This window comes from Hyposmocoma kahamanoa, unplaced genomic scaffold (genome assembly GCF_003589595.1).
Source record: "Hyposmocoma kahamanoa isolate Upper Pololo Valley unplaced genomic scaffold, ASM358959v1 66, whole genome shotgun sequence".
In the NCBI taxonomy this organism is placed as follows: Eukaryota; Metazoa; Arthropoda; class Insecta; order Lepidoptera; family Cosmopterigidae; genus Hyposmocoma; species Hyposmocoma kahamanoa.
This window is the reverse complement of record NW_020653854.1, coordinates 6,313,537-6,333,219: the sequence shown is the minus strand read 5'-3', so window position 1 is coordinate 6,333,219 and position 19,683 is coordinate 6,313,537.

Here is a 19,683-nt window from a genome sequence, read left to right as displayed (position 1 = left end):
CATAGGACTTATCTCAGAGTGACGCGCAGTGGCAGTGTTCCTCAGATCGGTGCGACTTAAAGCTCTGAATGGCACTGCAACTGTTATGGACAGGCGTGTCGCTTACCATCAGGCGCACGACTTGTTATCATAAAAAAAGATAAAACTGCTTTGACAACACTAAAACCTAACTCGGATTACGGTAGTAATTTAGTCGAGTGGCTACGTGCTGAATCTTATGCCATGTTTATTTTGCTGCGTGGATCATCTTACAATATTGTAAATTGATCCACACAACGCAGTACTCTTCATTCACAAATGAAGAGTACAGGAACAGAATGATCAAAGTCACTTGAGGAGAATTTTAGGAAAAAATAATTATTTATTTGAAAAACTTTTGAATATTAAGACGCACAATTACAACCGAAATAAAGTCAATGCCGACATAAATGTATGTAAACCATTTTCACTAAAAATATTTATAATTTTCTTTAACTTTTCAACCATTTAATCGCAAGCATTTTTATAACTAAAAGTGAAAGGTAATTTTTCAGGACATGGAACCTGGTAATTTTTCAGGACATTGAACCTTATTAGCCTTTTTCTGATTTAGGCAAATTACGCTCAGCGTTTTCTTAACTGGATGGCGGTACTAACTTAAAACGTGATTTAGGTAACTTTGATCGTTCTTTCCCTGGTCTCTTCAAATGTACTTGACTGTAGCGCGAACGCTTTTTGGTTAGTTGGTAGACAGTAACAGCGTTTATCGTAAAATTTAACATTAGAATATGATAGTATACGGGTTACCTCGTTTTGCTATATCGATCTCAAAAAACGAACAAAAGGCTTCATGCGATTTCAAGGGGTTTTCTGTAGAATTGCCGCCTATTGCGTTATTTATTTATTCATATAAAACCAACAGCTTCTTACATTTAATTTAGAAAATAATTTTGTTTGTAGTTAGTCCTTGTAGTAGTGCTTTATCATATAGAAATATTAACAAGGTCCTGCCAAAATGCAATGATTTACATACGTTTACATTGAACCAATGCACTACGGCAAGAAAAATAACTGACATTTTTGTGTGGTACTATTCAAATACTGTCCTTAGATCAACGTATGACGTCATTAGGAATTTGATCCATCGGAGAAACATCAAGTAACTACGGAAATTATTACATTATTCTTAAATAAATATTATTCTTATTATATTATAAACTATTCTGATCAAACTATGTAAACTGTTGTTTTCTTAAACGTCGTCCATTTGTTCTGAAGGGCGCGATATGATGAAAGTAAAGCGGAATAATAATGACTGTTCCGGAATATCTGTTATCAGTGTTTGTTGTGTAATATTTGCGACTGCAATTTTAATTTACCGTTACATATGTATTATTTTCTTATAAATATAAAAGTAATTTAAATCAAATGCCTGGATTTACCTATAGGTGCAGGTAAAGGACCTCACGTGCCAGATAGTCATTTTTACTTCAGATCGTTTTAATGAGAACGAAGCTCTTCATTGGGCATTTAAAATCAATCAACCCAGTAAGCCTGAATTATTTTTGCGCTTCAAAAAACATTTTTTTTCAATGTTATTTAGTTATAATAACACACACACTCAACATAGCCCCGCACTAGGGAAACCCTGTGGTGCCTTGGACACACACATAGACAACCACAAATAACAACCAAACTCACGAGAGAAATAAATGTAGGCCATACAAATATTTCTGGACTGCTACGCAGAGGTCCCGGGTTCGATTCCAGGGCTGGGAGAAATATTTGTATGGTTTACATTTATTTCTCTCGTGAGTTTGGGTGCAATTTGTGGTTGACTACGTGTGTGTCTATGATACCCACGATATAAGGTTTTCCTATTGCGGGCCTATGTTGAGTGTGTGCGTTTTTATTATTATTAATTGATTCAATATAATACGCTTTATCACTGACAGTTGATCCCGTGAACATTGTTGTATACTAGAAAGTACGGCTATGACAGTAGTATGATCATTGCCGTTGTGTCTTAGTGAATAAATTCTAGAAACATGCATTTTAGAGGAAAAAATTGGTCAAAACTTACTTTTGCTGTTAGAAAGTTCAATAGCACTGACACTGTTTCAAACAAGTCGATGTCTACAATGTAACGTCTGCATAATATATGTGCGGAAATCATTAAATTTGTCAGTACGTTGTTGATACTTCTTTATGGAGAAGCAGTACGCTGCAACTACACAGAAAGCACTTGGAAACCGCACTGTAAATCACGTTGTTCGTTTTTTTTTTTGGATCCATATAGCAAAACGGGGTACCCCGTACTATCATTTATTCTGATATTAAATTTTACGGTAAATCCCGTTACTATATATGAAAGGGTTAATTCTTTCCATAGAGGAGATCAATTGCAGTAGAAGTCTTTTAGCAGCAGAAGTTTTACTAAGTTTGTACTAAGTTGTTGTTGTAACTATACTGTTGAACTTAATTAAAGTGAGTAGCGTGTCAAAAATGTGTCAAAAACACATTTGAAATTGTTGAATAGTAAAAATATCCATATTAGAAGGGCAGAGGGTCTACGCAAAACAGAAAAAAGTGGCACGTTGTCTACCAGACAAAAAGTTTGGCAACCTCTGTTTTTGACCATGGGAGAGGCGAGAAAGAGTCTAAAATAGATTACCAAAATAATAATTTCCTTATTAATTTATGTGGTGATACCATACAATATAACTGTAACGTATATGTATTATATAGGCCAAAAAATCCGTACGGTATCAAAGTATGTAGCAGCCACAGACGTGCCAGAATGTCTAACCCTCTTCCGACATTCAGGCACGTCTTAGTGCAAGCAAAAGTAACAACCATGTGAATCAGCATAAGACACACATACCAAATTAGTACAAATAAGTAGCTCAAACAAAATATAAGACAGTCTTTTACCAACCTACGACTCGTCTATCATTCTCCACCAAACTACCATCGCGAAGTGGAGACCACCAACACCTTTCAACTGCGCCATGGTAAATAGTAGAATGAAAAATATAAAAACAAAATATCTAACATCAGCGGATTTTGTCATATTGATCTATATCTAATATTTTGTCATCTTTAGAGTAATTTTTAACCGACTTCAAAAAACCGAGGTTCTCAATTCGACTGTTTTTTTTTGTATGTACACATGTTACGTGTTTTAATAAAAAAGTTATAGAATTCACCTTTCATAACGATTCCCTATTTAGTATAAAATATTTTCTCATAGTCCTTTGATAAATTGATAAATTCTTCTTTTTCAAAATGCTACAATGGTTTTGTAAAGATGTGTATGGATCGACATTATCATGATAGGTCACCTTTACAATTTACCTATTCAGGGCGTCTTACATGAATTATAAACTTACAATTTTCCAGTCTATTCTTAAAATGCGCGCTAAAATCTTATTTCTAAAATTACCATGGACAATATAACATTTTAAAAGAAAAAAGTTCTTTTTTTGTTTAAAGTTTTAATTTAGTGGCAAAATTCGTACGGATTTTCTGTCAAACGCCTTTTAGACTAACAACTGTTTGTTGAAATTTGTCATACGCATTGTGGTATAATAAAGTGTTTACATACATACATGCGAGAGTTAAAGGTAACTGTAACAAATGTTACAGGATGCAAAATCACATTTCTATTTTAAGTAAATTACAGGATATTTTGTTCCATCATATAGCACCGTAATTACGAAGCGAGAAAATATCGAGTTCTTAGGTTTTCGGGATTGCTACACATTGGAAATGGCATTCTGGACCTGTGAAAAACCCGGTTTGTTTGAAAAAGCAAATATATTATGTGATAAACCACATATATTACGGATTTAAAGATCCGAAAAATAGTTTCATTTCCGAAGTGATAAGATTCCATTTTTAATTACTTCCTATCTGTACGTCAACATAGACAAATAATTTCGACTGGAAGTGCCTAGCTGTGTAAGCTGCTTAATAAGTTTCCTGAACATTGTTTCCAATTGTACTTACATACTCTTTTTTTTATAATACCAAGTAACATGACGAACAAGTCGTGTCCTTGGTGGTAAGCGACATGTCTGTCCATAGCAGTAGCAGTGCGACTCAGAGCTTTAGATCGCAAAAATTTGAGGGATACTGCCACTGCGCTCGTCACCCTGAGACGTAACAAGTTGACAAGTCCCATGTGGCTGTAATGCATCGAGTATATCATTTAATTTGTTTGAAAACTATACTACGTAATAATTACTGTGACGGGAATTCGAAACAATTGACGGGTGTCTTCAATTGTTTCAATTCAAAAGACCAGTTTAACTTAAGCTTTGCTATAATGGACGATAAAGCATTAAGTCATCAAAAATTTATATCTTTTCACGTTAGCTATGACATCAAAATAAAGGCGGTGACAATAAAATAAAAGTAAATCCCCATTTCGTTAGTCGGCAGTGCACAACATACGTCACGTCAGTTTAAAGATAAATCGATACGAAAATTTAATCAGTGAGTTAGCAAGCATTATCACGGGCCGTTAGTTCGCAGCCAGGGATCGTAGGCCGCGTGTATAATGCATATTGACTGGCTTCAATTTATGAGATAATTTTCGTATATCACGTTGATTTTGTCCAAAATACGGATTTTTCGTGCCAACTCCATTAACCTGAGTTGAATTAAACGTGATTTATTTCATTTAGCAATGTTTTAAAGCAAATAAATGTGTTTCCAACAATGTTTTTATATTGGATTTTTTACATATCGTCAGGTATTTAATGAAATGAGACAAGTCGATAACAAATCTGTAGGAGACAGATAAAGAGTCGAAAGTGACAAATAGTAATTTTTACTATAGAACTTTTTAAAGAGAATGAGGCCTAGTTAAGGCATTTAAAATCAATTGCAAGGTCAAATAACATGTGTTAAATAAACAAGGGACGGTAGGACTTTAATGTCTTTTACTACTGCGTGATTTTTAGCATTCTAAACAGTAAGTCAATGATTCTAAAACAATGTTTGTAAGTCAGGTTGAGGAATGACATGACAATATGACATAATCTCAGTACAGAGTACTAAAAAACCGACCTTAAAAGTTCGTGGATTTACATGTATTTGCCAAGTTTTATTGAAATTGGTTACCGGAAAGTACGCGAAACCGCATTCATCCCCTAGTTTGCCACTCTTAGAGGTGGAATATTTTCTTCACATTTAAATGGGTAATACTGAGATACCCTCTTTCCAACAAAAAAAAATCTTCAAAATTGGTTCATAACGTTTCGGACCCTTTACAGGTCCCATGATCACGGTCAACTGGAACATGTAAAGGGCCCGAAACCTTGGTTTGTTTGAAAAACCAAATATACGTGGTTTAAATCCGAGAATATGTTTCATTTCCTATGTGTAACAATAGCGAAAACCTAAGAACTCGAGCTATTTTATTTATTAGTCAATAAGTTAAAATATACAGGTAAGATAAATAAAAGCAATAAAAGCTTAAATACTAGAATGTTTAAAACACTAAATGTCGCGAACTGATGGCAAACCACGTGTGAGACGCCACGTGTGCTGACATACTTGTCCCATCCTGTCTCCAGCACACCAGCAACAGGGCTGGCTGAGCTGGCAGAAAAATAAAAAGTAATAAGTACCAGGATCTCGACTCCGACTACCTATTTACAGCCTTTGCAGTCGAAACCTTTGGCCCGTGGGGTCCTAGTGCCCTTCATCTATACAAAATTTTATCCAAAAAATTAACACACTATGTGGGAAACCTAAAAGAGGGCAGCTACCTTGCCCAACGCATTAGCATAGCCATCCAAGGGGGCAGACTGCCAGCATCTTGGGCATCTTGCCGCGGGGACCCAATTTTATCCATGTAATTTAATCCTAGTTTTAGTTTCTATTATTCAAGCTTGTATTGTACCTTAGTCGTATATTGAAAATGAATTAATTAGATATAATTAAGAGTGTACTTGTCACCAACAAATTGCGCAGCTGTTGGCGAATTCTAATATGTAAATTTGTTTTATGCTTATTTGAATTATAACAAAACAAGAACACCTAAATTTCAAAATATAGGCATAAGGACTCTTTAGAATGAAAACATTACATACGACTTTTCACATGGTTCGTTTTTACTGATTTTTATTGAAGAAAAACTTATAAACTTCTTGCTCAAATATATTGTTAAAGTGTTATAGTATCTGAAAGAGGTATAATTTAACTAAGTAAAATACTAACTACAAACATTATTGCGTTTACTACATTTTACATTACATTATTATCTTCGTCCTGAGAAATTACATAGAAATCACATACGAGGTTTTCACTCTAAGACGACGATAAGGTCCTTTACCTGTCACCTACAGAAATATACATTCTTTATTGCACTAAATATATACAACAGAAATATTAGATTAACAGAAAGTGAGCAAAGGTAGAGCTATCTCTAAAAGAGATCTCTTCTAGCCAACACACGCCAGTGAGAGCTAAGGTTATTAGCGAAATATGTAACGATTCAAATGGTTACAATAGAAACTCTAAACGAATTGGAGTTTACGAAAAAGGGCTAATTCTACGGTAAACTATTTGAGATATATCTTCCACTGAAAATTAAACATTTTTTCCTGGATTTAAAAACGCGTATCTTTGTTGCTGAGTCACCCGTGACCATGTTCCCTGTAAAGAACCTGATACGTTGGTTTGTTCGAAAAATAAATATACGCGATTTTAGGTTCAGATTAAATTCCAATGCGTAACAATCGCAATTAGTAGCTGTAGAGCTCTTTGTGAAAGAGTTCGTCGTGAGCATTACTGCTTGAGCATTACAGGCTCATGGGACTTGTCAAGTTATGCCTCAGAGTGACAGGCGTAGTGGCAGTGTCTTTCAGATAACTCATAACTCTCTGAATTCACAGCACGCCCTTCTGGCGGAAGTCTCCAGTAACCTAAGCCGAGGTCCGTGCCCATTTGGACCTGCTACCTAAAGTTTGAAACTCTTAGCTGCTAATACATTTTTAAACCATTTTAACATAGCTAAATTAATAGATATTTAAAAAGAACTTTAGCGTTTTGCCGAAAAAAAGAAAATAAAATCAACTAACCAGTTCTGAACGCAATTATTTTTTTATCATCTTCCATTGTACCCTGGTCTTAACTTCGGGCTAATTACAGTAAGTTCCGTCGATTCATCGGATGACGTGCGACTTACTGTACCAACCTTTTGTAGGGCTCTATTAAGGTATGGTACATTTGATGCCAAAAGTTAGAAAGAGTACATATTTTAAAGGATAAAACGCTATCTACATAAGGGAGTTGCCTTGAGTTTGGCCTACGTCAAAACATTTTCACAATCTCATACAACATGATTGATCACTTTTGCTTCAGTACGGACGTGGTTTTGATGCGCGCTGACAAGTCCTTACTTATCAGCGCACGACCTTCCAACTCCTGTTCTTCCGTCTCCTGACTAATTGTCCTAACTAACATTAGTGAAATTTGGAGCGCTTGTCATAGTCGTTCTATTAAAAAGTTCATATATACAAAATGTTACATACGACGATCATAGCGCATAATAGGAAATTGGTAAACAACCGGTGTAAATATAGAGTCATTTAACGACCATGGGTTGCTATCGAATTCGACTAAGTTGACTAATTTAACGACTGTCGACCAAACAAGTTTCTACGTCTCGGTAGCCGCGTTCAGGGGGATAGGGATGGGTCTCTGCTGTTGTAATGATGCGATTTCAACTTTTTTTTAAATTACCAAGTGACGGGATGATAGAGTCGTGTGCCTGATGGTAAGCCGTAGAGCTTCTTGGGAAAGTGTTAGTCCAGGGAGCTACTGCCACCTTTTTTTTTTTTTTTTTTTAGCTAAGTTGACAAGTCTCATGTGCCTGTAATTTCACCAGTACCCTTGCCCTTCAATACCAGAGTGCAGTAATGCTCACATTAGTACTTGGCGCCAGAAATAGTGAAAGAAAACTCTTTCAATAAAAACCTGACTTGGTTATAAGAAGGCGGTAGTCGACTCAATGTAAACAGTGCGACTCGACCGCGCCTATCGACCTTAAAGTGTAAACTTAGCAAGATCAATCAATCAATCAATAAATTCGTCATCATAGGTCATAACATGATAGGTGTACAGTCTTATTTAGCACAGCTCTTATAGAGGCGTACGAAAATGTATGTCCAATCTAATCTTAATTTATGAAATATTAAATTATATATTACAATGTCAACTCATAAATCTATACAATGTCAAAACAAATTTTAAATTATTTCTATTATGTAATATTCAATTATAAGGTATATACTATAATTCACAGTATATTGTCAATCAAATATTCATCAACCGTGTAATACCATTTTTTAATCAATAGCCTTGACAATTCCCTCCTGAACATATCCAAAGATAGGATTTTTAACCTTTGTGGTAGTTTGTTGTAGAGTTTAGGTACCATGTTAAGGACCCTTTTTTTCTTAAGAGCTGTTTTACAAGAGATGGTGCCAGTGGTGAATATTTGAGGATTAGGGCGTAGATTAAATTCCGGAACGACCGTTTTTTCCCTGTAGAGTTCGGGGTTAGATTTTAGAAATATACATGATTCCAGTTTGTACAAACTTGGGAACTTAGCACTTTTAACATTTTAAAGAATGGTCGACAGCTTAAAAAAGATCAAACATCTTACCTGATTATGTCAAAAGTTAGTCCCTTTAATTAAATATTTGGCACATATAACGAAATACTGTCGTAACTCAAAATTGCGGGGATACTATCTGAAAATTAAAAAAAATAATGAATGGATCACATTGCGAATAATGAAGTTATTTTGATGTATACGTAATACTTATTTATCCACTTATAAACGAATATTTATATATTGGTTTCATTCATTTTTTTTTAATTTTCAAATCGTTTCCTCTCAATTCCACAATTTGGAGTTACGGCATTATTTGGTTTCGTATGCGATGTACGCTCAATTTATATCACGGTGGCACGGAATGGAAGCGAATTTTTGTAATGATATTGTACATAACGAACTTTATGGTCAATTATGTAACGTACAAATTAAATACGAGCCAAAAGTGACGTCGCGCGTCTTTCGCAGAATTGTCACGCATCGCGAGAATTCCGCAGCTGCCGTTGGCGACTCCTGGCGAATCCGTGGGAACAAGGCGCAGTCGCAAAGAACCTCGCGTATACTCGAGCATTTCTGCGAGTCCTCGAGCATTCCAGCGAGAAAATTCCAAAAGTTAGTAGTTAGTATTTCTAAGTTATTAAGTTATCAATTCACAAAAGTCAAAGTAAAAGAATCATTTATTCCTTATGTCGGTCAATGTTATGTAAAACAAATGTACGCTTGAAAACGTCACATTTAAGCTACTGCTCGTTCACTACGCTGACTTCCCTGAGAAGAACGAGCAAGAAACTCTAGATTGCTCTTTTCAAGCATTTATGCTGTGGAATACACTTTGAATCAAATTTGTGTGGATTCTGGAGCCGTGTCGTCTTTCCATACATCTTTATCTAACACGTAGTCTTCAATTTTGTAATATGACTTTTCAATCAAAATATGTTTAATGTAGTTTTTAACCTTAGGAAATGATAAACTTAATATACTTAATATGCTCCGGAATCTTATTGTAAAAACGTATACAGTTCCCCATAAAAGAGTTGTTTACCTTGGTTAAACGAAATCGTGGTACCGTGAGTTTGGACTTAGCTCTAAGGTTAATATTATGGATATCTTCTTTCTTATTGAAATTATGTATATTTTTACGGGCATATAAAATATTTGAGTAAATGTACGTGATGCCACAGTCATGATATCAGTCTCCTTAAACTTTTCTCTGAGAGAAACCCAAGCGCCAAAACGAACGAGAAACAGAACGAATCGCTCGATTTAGTATTACAAAATATGGTTTGTATATCTGCCGTTTTATCCCACATGAGAGTCCCGTAGGACATTATACTATGGAAGTAACTAAAGTAAACTAGTCTAGCAGTAGTAACATTGGTAAGCTCACGTATTCAGCGTTCTACGTATGCAGCAGAGCTTAATCTGCTTGTCAGGGAAGATATATGTGGAAACCATTGAAGTTTACTATCTAAGGTCACTCCCAAGAAGATTGCTTTATTAACAAGGTCTAACTTTTCTCCGTTTATTTCTATGCTTGGACTAGTCGATTTTACGTTAGGTAATTCAAATTTAAAACATTTTGTCTTCTTGGCATTAAGCTGTAAATTGTTAGCATTAAACCAATAAACTATCATAGAGAGGGCATCATTAATATGGTCCTAGGTAATGAAAGTGATATGGTCAACGCAATCAAGTGCGTTTGAGAGGTCACAGAAAACACCAATAGCGTTCTAGGACCTTTCCCAAGCATCAAAGATCGCTCGCTTTGCTAGTCCATCTACCACTAGTAAGCCCGTATTGTTCACTATGAAAAATATGATTCCTACCGAAATAGGACAGTAATCGAGTCAGCATAACCTTTTGGAATATTTTAATTAAATCTGGTAAAATTGATATGGGCCTATAGTTGCTAGGATCGACTTTCCTACACACACGTTTTTGCCACAGCTAATTATGGTGAAATTAGATCAATAGCTGAGTCTATAACTTTAGTTATGCCCCAGAGACCTTCGGTTTTTTAAACATGTATTGATTTAAAAGCTTTTATGATGTCTTGTGGATTAACATGACGGAAATTAAATACACTGCCACAAACGTTAACATTTTCCTTTAGGAGATCAATAGCAAGAGAAGCGGAGGAATTTAATGATTCTGTAGTATTCACAGCAATTTCCGAAAAGAACGATTCAAAAGCTTGGGCTACCTCGTGTTTAGATTTCATAAGTTTGCCGTCTAATTCTAAAATTATATCTCTATCCTGTTGTATAACTCTGCCTGACTTTTATTTATGATGCTCCAAGTAGTTTTAGATTTATTTACCGATTGTCTAATTTTGTCGCTGTCAAATTTAACTTTAGCAGCTGCACATATTATTTTAAATATTTTTGAATAATTTCTAACATATTCTATAAAATTATAATTAGTATTATAAGTTTTCATAGTATATAGGTCATACAAACGAGACCTACTGTTATGAATACCTGCTGTTGCCCAGTCGTTGAATTTAGTCTCTTTATGGAAAGTTAATGTTCTCGATTGAAATGCATTATCAAATTCATTTTTAATTAAACTAAATATCGTACTTTATAAAGTGTTTGGAACCTTCGGTATATGGGGAGAAGAATTTAAACTATTGCCGATATTATTTTCAAGTCTAATAATTCGTTCTGTGGTAATCGGTCTGCAGAGAAATAGCTCTAGCTAGCTTCTTGCTCCGTTTACAATTGAAAGAAGCCAATTGGCCACTTTAGTCTGATCCTAAACAATTTATTATTGATTTAGACACTGCGTCTGTATTACAAAAGATGTTATTAATGCAAGTAGATGAGCAGGTAGTGATGCGAGTTGGTTCTAAATCAGGCTGTGGATGATAATGATTTTGAATTCGGACTTTTTATTGAAAACCCTGTGAAAGGTAACGTGCTTATAAAAAGAATTAATGGTATAAAATGCCGCATTGTGTTTAGAGTCAAAATCTATGTGTCAGCTATTTACTAATCTTGTGCGTGACTGTACAACAAATAGTTCTATTTTGGGTTCTGTTGCAATCCATTCTGAGTAAGTTTGGTTAAGTAACGGTTGGGGCCCGTCGAAACGATTAATAGTGTCTTACCCATTTCTCTTAAAGTTCCTTGTTCATTTACTTCACTGAAATTAACAGTTACGTAAACAATATTTTAAATAATCGCCCAGTCAACCGCGTAAGGTGTCATTGATATTGTGTCAGTGGATTAAACGAACCAGTGGAAATGGTTTTCAATAGAAAACTACCGTGAGACATAGACATATTAACCAAAGTAAGGGCGCGTTCCCATTATGTCGGAACGTTTTATTTATCGTTAGTCGACTGTCACGGCTGGACTGTTCCCATATCACGACTATCTGTCGTGACTGTGTCATGGACGTTTATTTTATCTACCCACTGGATCGTGACGACAATTTATCGGTTCACGGCAGCCGCCTTGTCGTTTACACGACAGAATCGTTTGAAGGTGCGATTATCTGTTGTCACGTTTTTATCGTGACGTTTTATTTATCGTCGGATGACTGTCGTTCTAACTCTTCCTATTGTTACGACAGTCTGTTGACATAACGTCAAAAAAGTCGTATTGTACTATATGTGAACAACTTCATTTAAATATACAAGACACGACACTTTAAACTGCACGACTATCCGTCATCACGACATAATGGGAACGCCGTTACGAATAGGTAACGCACGTTTTTAAATCGAATTTTTGCTTGACATGTTTCGAACCAGTCCGTGGTACTTAACCATGAGATTCCGCGGTGTCGACTCGATGAAAATAGCGCGCCAATGTCGGAGAGCTCGGTCACTCAGTAGAGGCGCCGGCGCAAGCGGCGGCGGAGAGCAAACGAGTCTGAGCGCTCTGAGTAATGCCAACCGATTCTGGCATTCCGGTATATTCCATAGTTCTATTCTATTTTTAAGTTTCTGGCTTCACCTAAAGAATTTTACCAATTTTTGACAAAAATCTTTATATTTAATTAATTCACACTGCTCTTTAGTCTGTCCCGGCCTCTGGAATAATACAAAATAATGTGATACACCATCACCATTAAAGATATTTAAATAAGTTTTATAATTTTAGTTTGTTAATACTAATAAAATCAATTATTAATTTTAAGGTAGGATTTGTAAAAACAGACAACAGTAACTGAAAATTTACGGAAGACTATCAAAAATAGAACGTGTTCTGGTAGGGCAGCTGAAAAATATATGGTCTGAGGTGCCCGTATCCAGGCCCCATTCGCAGATCGAACTAACTCGTATTCTAAGTTTTGCCAGATGGTCCGGGGTACAGGCATTTATGGATATTCTATAGTTTGAGACCAAGGAATTAGTGCATAGAAGTTCTTACAACACTGGTTAAAAGTGGTTACGAAGTTTGTCGCTAGATGGCATTAACCCGAAATGGGTGATTTCCAAAGCTGATTTCGATATAGCATTTTGTATTAAAGCGATTCAATTTATATTATGATTCTCGTTAGTAGGAAACATCTTTAACAAAATAAGTATACTTTCACTATGTCCGGCTAATCATGTAGGAATGTGGGAACTTGAGAGACGCTACGGTGTTCGTATGTGAGGGTACCGACAGCTCCGCCTCATGTTGAAATGAAAGTCTCCGTCTCCGGCTAATCTGAACACCTAGAACGGATTCTATTTTGTAAATTCGCGCCCACAAGGACTCTGACTCACGGACTCTGCACCGAGTTTGCATCCAACTTTGTATCAAAAATAGGTTCTTCACAATAAATTCTTTCTTTAACAATATTTTATTAGCTATTCTCCATTGCTCTATTTCTTGTAAACGAGTTTTTTCCAGAGAAGTACCTATTTCTGCCGCTAAGCAGTAATGTATGCATTATTGCGTTAACTTAAACGTTACATGAAACTTCTGAACTTATGTCTTAGTTTGCGAATTAAGCTCTGAGTAGCAGTATAACTGCTATGTATGGGTAGGCGTGTCATTTACCACCAGGCCGTCGCTTAGTGTCATAAAAAATATAGCCATTTAATTCCTGGACGCGGCAAAGGGGTACCAGCTAGATGAGCAAAATGCTCTATATCTAATGGCATTACCATATATTATAAAAAATATAGCATACAATTAATTTCTTATACTTGTTTCTAATCTTCTAAGAAGAATATCTTAAATATTTTGATAAAATGTACCTTTTCACTATCTTCACCAAATATTTTGAAAGAAAAGAGATAAAAGACAAGGTACCTGAGATACCATATTTTTGAAGCCGGATAATTCCTTTCGCTATGAGATTAGGGTCGACAGTGAAACCTGGCAGGAAATAATAACCGATTATTTTAATCTCCGGCAGCGGTCCGGACCGGGCATCAAGACGTGATCAATTATCTTGACACCTGTCCTTGCCACCCTTGGTTTATTAAAGAATGGTTCACAAGAAATGTTTCATTAAAATGTTGCTTCAAAAAAAAACATAATTTTCTTGAATATCTTTTTATGGTTTCCCACAAGAAGACTAGACGCTCTCGCCAGCATAGAAACGTGGAGAGTATTCCACATCTCCACATTCTTTAGTTGTTAGAACCAACAAGCCGAATGCTTATACATGGACTTAAACAGTGCATATTTAACTTTCAAAATTATTTGTGGATAAACACCCATACCTGATGCTGTGATATTTTAATTATATTATGTTAAAATTTGGTGTGTGTATTGAAACAGATACAACACGTATTTGTAAAATTATAATTATTTATGTTACCTATTTAGCCATACTTGTAAAGTATTTTTTGTGTTATAAAACCTCTTCGAAGATATGTGAAGTATAAAAATTTTGTATTTAGGGAATAAATCTGTATAATCATAAGCAGTGTGATGTACGTGGGGCGCACTATAAGTATCCGGAATTAATAAGAAAAAAATACTATAAATGTTCAGAAAATACTATAAATATTCTCTGTTAGCGTTAATGCACTTTTTCATATGAATGAACCAATATTGACTCCTCCGTGACACCTTCAAACATTCATTTGTCTGTCTGGCCGTGTAAGAACTGGCATTAATGTGGTGCAAGATGATACAGCGTTTACGGTTATTTTCACGGAGTTTGTCAATAACTTCCGGCAAACAAATGGTCGTGTACCAATTACTAGTCACGGTACAACGATTCTCCAAAGCAACAGCAGCCACGTGTCCAGTTTTATTAAAAAAAGAATCCGCTTAGAGGCACTTTCCACACGCGCCACTTTGGTTGATTTCGGCTCATCTCGAAGGACCCTCGATTGAAAAGACGCTCGATTGGTGCTTTGTTTTGGGATCGTAACTATTAATCCATATTTTGACACCTATTATTATATCCCACACCAAATTTGACGCCCCTTCGTTGAATCTAGTAAGCATGGCATTGCACCAGCAATCCATTTTTTGAATCTCAGTCAAATTGTGTGGGATCCACCGAAAGCACAGCTTTTTCACACCCAAATGTTTGTGTAGTATTGATTGTATTTGACTCATGCCTATGCTTAAAGATGCCCGAATGTCATGATATGTCCCATGCCTGTTTTGATCACACACACGGCGCACAGCATCGATGGTTTTGTTGTTCACAGCAGTGGACGGGCGACCATCACGAAATTCGTCACTGAGATTCACACGACCGCGTTTGAATTCTGCAAATCAGCTACAAATAGTCGTCTTGCATGGTGCTTCATCGCCAAAATCAGTTTGAAGCCGAGCAAAGCTCCGCTGAGCTGTTAAATTACACTTGAAGTCGTAAAAAATCATACTACGAAAATTTTCACGAGTTAAATCCATGGCGATGTAGGCAACCAATTTCTAAAATGACACCACAATGTAAAAACAAGTGAGAGTCAGATAAAAGAACTGTATTCTACAGCTAAAGAGTTCCATTTTAAAATGTTGTAATTACTTTGTAAATATTGTTTATGTAAGTGACCAGTTCCGGAAAATTATAGTGCACCCTATGTAGTTGATATGTTTTGAAACATCCTGTTTTTTATCTTTTAAGTTTACCTCAATTAGTGCGTATGCGTTCGATTTAAAAAAATGTTTTACCAAGAAAAATATACAGTACAAATATAAGGGATAGTCCCATAATCCATGTGTCATCGGATAAGCCATAAATACCTCAATTACCGTTAGCGTTTGCTCGCTTCAGATATATAGAACCCTGCCGCCATCTTTACTACTGCCGTTACTAGAGGCGAGTTTGGCGAGTATGTAAGACCCCACATTTTCAGGTGAAAAGTTGTATTTTAACAACCAAAGATATTTTGTCACTTTGATTAAGCGGCAGCGTGGTGATGTCAAAATAATGAAACACTCCGCTTTGGAGTTGAGGTCTTTTTCATATGATGTCCTCCGTATAGGAGGTCGGATTTCCCAAATACCAGCTTGTTCTTCTTGACTCCATCCAACGCCTGCCTGTTCGTGTTGTTGATAATCCAACACTCAGAGACGGTTTGGCGTCCCTTAGTATGCGGAATGGAGAGACGTTGGCTCTCTGTGTGTGTTCTACTGACAATAGTAACTCACACGCTGAACACAGCCCCGCACCAGGGTAACCCTGTGTCGCGGTTGCCATGGACACACACACAGTCAACCACAAATTACACCCAAACTCACGAGAGACATAAATGTAGACCATACAACCATTTCTCCCGGCCCAGAAATCGAACCTGTGACCTCTGAATGGAAGTCCTACATGGTAACCGTTCGGTCACGGAGGCAGTTAAACTGTCTTTGTAACAAGAAGTGCTCAGAGGAGCTTTTCGAATACAACAGTTCGTTCTTGATGCCTGGCATTACATTTCTCGAACCTAATACAAGATTCTTAAGTATTGCCCTGGCGCTATGATATGGGGGCGAGTTAACAGGACTCTCAAAGGCTGACAACGTATAGCCAGCTGATCAGATGTAGCAGATGTCCAGACCATCTCCCATCAAGTGTCTTGTACGCTCGTTTGCCTCCTACGTCACATAGAAAAAAGTTACCAGCGACAGGCAATATTACAATCTTAATATCGCATTGTGTTGAACGAACTTGCTCACATGCTACAAATGCATGTGATGTTTTGTGAGGCGTAATAAAAACATATATTATGCTGTTATTGTAACCCCTGTAAGGACACACATCACCGTGTGATAAAGGACTTGGACTCAACGAACGGAATTGCACTGACCGAAACTCAACTCTAAATTAATAATCAGTGAATATGTTTAATAATTAAGCGGACAAAAAAGAAGTCCGAAGGCATTGACCTCTGAGTTCAGAATTAAGTTATAAACAACGTATGGTTTCAAGATTTAGCCACCAGCAAAACAAACTCGGTATTTGCGCACATTCTTAGAGATTCATTGTGGAGTCGCGTCGTGTAAGTTTGTGGGAATCACTATGATTTATGTCTATTGGACCCCGTTTGAGGAATGGCTTTTATCTTGTCTCTGAGAACAAATGTTACTAACAACATACGAGTCTATTATCTACATACTATATTCTTTGGATTTGGTAAGATTAACTGGCTCAGCATAGTTGTATGCTCTGTCGAGTGTTATCTACCACTTCACTTAACGTATGTTGTCCATCAATGACAATGCAAGTTATTAGATCCATTGTATTACGCTGATGACCTTACATCTATCGTTCCCTTACTTTGTTCTATTTCAAAGATATGTTCTAGAAATTGTACAAAATTTAATTTGTATTGAATTGATATTCAATTATTTTTTGGGAAATTATTCCTTAAACTGGGTGACATCTACTTCCACAGATTTCTCATAAATGGCGCTACGGCTAGAAAGTCGTTGGAAACAAAAATACAAAAGATCCGACAACAAGCACATAGAGAAATTCGTGAGGTCCGCTAGTTTATTCCGTGGCTTAGTTGGCATAGCGTTTGGCACAGTTTGCTAGAAGAAGTCGGTTAGAATCCGGCCGGAACGAAGGAAGGAAAGGAATCTTTGTATTAATAATTGTACAAAACTTATCAGATAAATTGTTTCAAGCTCGTGTTAAAAATGTACTAATTAGAAAAGCTTATTATAAAATCAATGATTGATTACATAGATGATACGAACGCATGGTGTACTTCCTGCTATTGAATGTACAAAAAATCATTGTTCTCAGATGAAATTGACTTGCTAAGGACTAGTGGTTTTTTGTTTAATGGTACGATTTCAAGTACAATTTGATGATCTACGAAATAAAGGTACTTAATTTGATTTGATTATATCGTGGTAAAATCGAAGTTTGGGTGTAATTTCTTTGCAATACCGAATTAAAGCGTAGTCACACGAACGCAGGTCGATGGAGAAAAGCAGAGAGTGGGCGGAAAAAAGGATTTCAGTACAATAAATGGAATAAAACCATAAATTTTCCTACGTTGTGGAGTAAAATTTGTGTTTTCGCCTTCGTTAAACGCAGTTTATATGTTAGAAATTTAACACACTCGACACAAAATCGGCTCTTAGCTACATACCCTTGTATGTAGCTAAGAGCCGATAAATATGGAAAAATAGTTTGTTAACTGGACTGAAGCACTAGCTATTCATGGCTAGGAGTCCGTATAACACAAATCCCTTGCGAGAGGTCAATGCTTGCGATGAAATTTATTCTCTAACGTAGGTACTGGTGAAATTATCCGGCACATTGGACTTGTCAACTTTTGTCTAGGGTGACGGGCGTAATGGCAGTGCCTCTCGGATCTTTGCGATTTAAAGGTCTGAGTGGCGCTGAAACATGGACAGGCATATCTCTTATCACCAAACGTACGCCTTGTTCACTCCGTCATTTGGTAACATAAAAAAATCTATTGGTGATATGTCCTCGTTCGCTCGTGTCAAAAATCTGTCTTCAAAGTTAAGTACATTTACCAGGAATGGTTTTTATAAATTTACAAGAATAACAAGCTTGACAAGAGTCGAGTCGGATAACTTTGAATAAGGAATATGGATTATATAGATAAAACGCGTCTCGTGTCACGCCATCTAATCTCAGTTGGTTTTTAATTTATTTATTAAAACAAAAAAAAAAGATTTCACGTATTACTAAGGACGCGTTCCCATTATATCGTGACGACAGATAGTTGTGCAGTATAAAGTGTCGTGACTTGTATATTTAAATGAAGTTATTCACACATACAACAACACGATTAATTGTCGTCAACGTCAATGTGCCGACAAATAATCTCAGCTTCAAACGATTCTGTCGTGCCAACGACGAGGCGACTGCCGTGAATAGATGAATTGTCGTCACGATCTCGGGGGAACAGCTAGACACGACAGTCATTTAACGATAAAATAAATAAGATAGTCGTGATATGGGAATAGGCTAGACGCGACAGTCGTCCAGCGATAAATAAAGGGTTAGTTTACTCCTTTAAAAAATCCTTTACAATTTAAATCAAGCCACCATTTTAACTCAAGTTCTTAGTAGTTTTTTAAAGCTTGTTTGCATTTCTTAAATATGTTTATTTAGGTATCTTATTCAGGATGTTAGGCAGAACATAATTCATGGCCCTTATACTGAATGCGGAAGGGCGAGCGCAAACGGGCTGATGTCACGGCAGAAGTTATTAAATTTTTCTAACAAATTTTATCCTATTACAATTGTAGCAAGGTATAAACTTCAATGCTCTGGGAACCAGATAGAAATGCACTTTGATGCTCCGAGGTTGCAATTTACACCTTATTCCAATTAAAATAGCTTAACCTCCTAAGGCCCCATGTACGTCAAAATGTACATAATGTGAAGTGGATCAGTGAATCAGATGATGACATAACGGTTTACCAGATTCTCGGGGTCCTAAATCACACATTGCCCGTACGCATTTTTTTTGTGCTGTAAATAATTTACTTACTTCTGTCGAATTTCCCCAAACCACTAGTCCGTATCGAAGTAACGATGCTGCGTAACCATGAAAGGCCTCTAGAGTCGTAGACATAGCGGATGTGTCTCGCAACCTTCTCGAAACATAAACATAACGATGTAGATTATTCAGTAATGTTTGAATATGAAGTTTCCACTCGAACTTATCGTCAATA